The sequence below is a fragment of the Poecilia formosa genome, unplaced genomic scaffold (genome assembly GCF_000485575.1).
Source record: "Poecilia formosa unplaced genomic scaffold, Poecilia_formosa-5.1.2 Scaffold665, whole genome shotgun sequence".
Taxonomy (NCBI): Eukaryota; Metazoa; Chordata; class Actinopteri; order Cyprinodontiformes; family Poeciliidae; genus Poecilia; species Poecilia formosa.
The window spans coordinates 123,983-127,116 of NW_006800604.1; positions in this window are offsets into that span (position 1 = coordinate 123,983).

A 3,134-nucleotide genomic window follows, 5' to 3' on the forward strand; every position below is an offset into this window, starting at 1 on the left:
TTAGTCATCCGGTGACATCTGGTGGACAGGGAAGGAAGCAGCAGGCAAACCAAAAAGGAAAAAAGAAAAACAAAACGGAACTCGGGCCATGACAGAGAGAGGGAGAGAGAGAAAAAAGCAAGAGTGTTAATTTATAACCCAGCTTTCCTCCATGAGAGGTGAGTAGACTGTGTGAGATTAACATTTAGCATAGTTAGCTTAGCTACAAACAAGCCTCCTTTTCACTAGCATTTAATTAATTAAGGGAAAAAAATTACCAACATATATTTAACTTGTCCCTTGTTCCTTTTACCAGTTAACAACAGATGAGTCAGTCAGCAGCAGCTCTAACCCACGTCCCTCCTGACCCGTCCTCTCGCGAGTGAAATTAAAGCTGCAGTATGTAACTTTTATAAAAATATATTTTTCACATATTTTTAAAAAATGTAATTCTGTTGTGACAGTATGGTATGAGAGGTAATCTGTGAAAAATTAAAGATGCAGTATGTAACTTTTATAAAAATATATTTTTCACATATTTTTAAAAAATGTAATTCTGTTGTGACAGTATGAGGTAATCTGTGAAAAATTAAAGATGCAGTATGTAACTTTTATAAAAAAATATATTTTTCACATATTTTTAAAAAATGTCATTCTGTTGTGACAGTATGGTATGAGAGGTAATCTGTGAAAAATCTATTTCCTCTGCCTTCTCCCAGTGCTAGAAACAACCAGTCAGTGGCAGGAGAGTTTTAGTGCTGTCAATCACAATCTCATGTGGTGCTGCTCATCCTTCCTCCTCCTCGATTTGTGCTGTACTGCAGCTAGCATAGCACAGAGTTGTGCAGATTCAAACTGTGAATGCTCAGCTTAGTTAGCATAGCTACCAATGATGGCAGATAAATGGTTCAATGATAAGTTGTTTGTCCCTCATTAGCACATTTAGCAGTGAGTGAATGAGGCTAATTGACAGCACTAAGAGCGTCCTGCTAGTTCTGATTGGTTGTTTTGGTCAGAACGGTTCATTACTTTAACCAGTAATAATAATTCAGGAAGGAGATGGAGGAGATTGATTGTTTTCATAGATTATCTGTCTCATAACAAACTGCTACGACATGGTGACAGCTTTAACAAATATGGAGAAAACATATTTTTTTATTAAAGTTATGTACTGCAGCTTGAATAAAATGCAACTACATAACATTTTTGAGAAGTCTGGATTGCTTTATGTGTAGTTGCACATAGGTCTGTCACGATAACAAATTTTGCTGAGTGATTAATTGTCTAAAAAATTATTACGATAAACGATAATATTGTTTCAAGACCTTTTGACACTGATTTAATGGAAATGACTAAAAATGCATGCGATTTCCTGCCATAGACTTTATTTTCAAAAGAACACATAACACTTGAACTTATTAGTTCAAGTGTTCAACCAAAAACAAAAATAAAATTGATTCTCAGTCTCCCTTAACAAAAAACGTACTTGAATAAAAACTAAACAACATAAAGCAAAAGTGGAAATAAATACTGCATTCAACCAAAATAATGCAGATTATGAAGTCTGTATACTATATTGGCCTTCAGTAATGACTAGATTTAAATGGAGAAGATGGGCACATCCGACTACCTAATGCAATAGTTCACACTACACGATTTTTTGCCCCTATTTTCCCCTTATGACAATCTTAGATTGTTGGCCGATCTAAGATTGTTGCTGCTGATTTCGTAACCGATCATCCTGTAGTGTATGGTGTGTTACGGTAGATCGTCGTGGCCGCTCCGATCTAAATCAGGGGTTTTCCCCGACTGGGAGCTTAAAGCTGAATATGACAGGTAGCCAATCAGAAAGCTCGGATTCACCTCCGTGCTTTTTGAGCCGAAATTATGAGGGGAATCTCAAACAGCTCACAGCAAATTCAAAAGTGTTAAATGTTTTGGTGTTAGTAGACTTTGTGCAAAAGCAGAGTTAATTTTACTCTAATAGAGTCACATTCTGTTTATGTAAATCTGGGGTGTATATTAGTAGTTAAAATCCAGTGTTAAAACAAAGTGTTTCCTTATCAAATCTAGAGGTGTTAAAATGGAATCAGTAACTCTTGACTTCTGACCTCTGAACTCCAACAGCGGCTCTAGCACTGAAGGCGTTAATTCACTGCCTCCGCCCCAGAATCACAGATTCCCACCGAAGCAACAGAAGCCAAGTCATTTCAGGACTATTTACTCTCCACATGTCTGAGTTATTTACTGTACTTGGTAAGTAATTTTTTTCTGAGATGGTTTATAACTATTATTTTGAGTTGAGCTCAACCTGTATGATAGACGTCACGTTCGCCACACGGCTCGGTGTTAGCATATTTAGCTTAGCATGCCGAATGTTAGCGGAGTATTTGTTGGAAAAATATCGAGCCGGTGAAGATTTAATCAAATTATTGGCTAACTTGAACAGATCCGTAATAATCTGGAGTATGTTTTTAATTATATTGAACGTTTACATGCATATTGGTCAAATTTATCAACCTTTCTGATCGATCTTTTTCCTTTGAAAAAATGTAATAGACTTTTGTCTATGTTTTGTAATTATGGTGCATGTTTTGAAATAAATGCATTTGAGAAAATCATTGCCTCTTTATTAAATGTTTATTTTCCAAAGAATTTTTAAAAGTTTAAACAATAAAATACATGTTTAATATTAATTACAAATAACTCTTAAGAAGTTAAAGAAGTACTCTGTGAGGGTTAATATTCAGATCTAACACTGAATTAGTGTTAGCAAGTGTTAAATGATTAACTCCAGCAGATTTGATATCTGACACTTTATAAGAGTTAAGATACCAACTCTCCAAAAAGAGTTAAATTAACACTTTTTGGTGTGAACCCATATAGACACTTTAAAAGTGTTGAAATCAAATCTGACAGTGTTAATCTGGGCCTCCTGGATTTGCTGTGCTGACACGGCGCAACACGAAGTCCAGCGGACATCCATCCATCCATCCATTTTCTGAACACCCTTGTCCCTCAGTGGGGTCGGGAGGGGTGCTGGTGCCTATCTCCAGCTAACGTTCCGGGCGAGAGGCGGGGTACATCCTGGACAGGTCGCCAGTCTGTCGCAGGGCAACACAGAGACACACAACCATGCGCACACACACACTCAC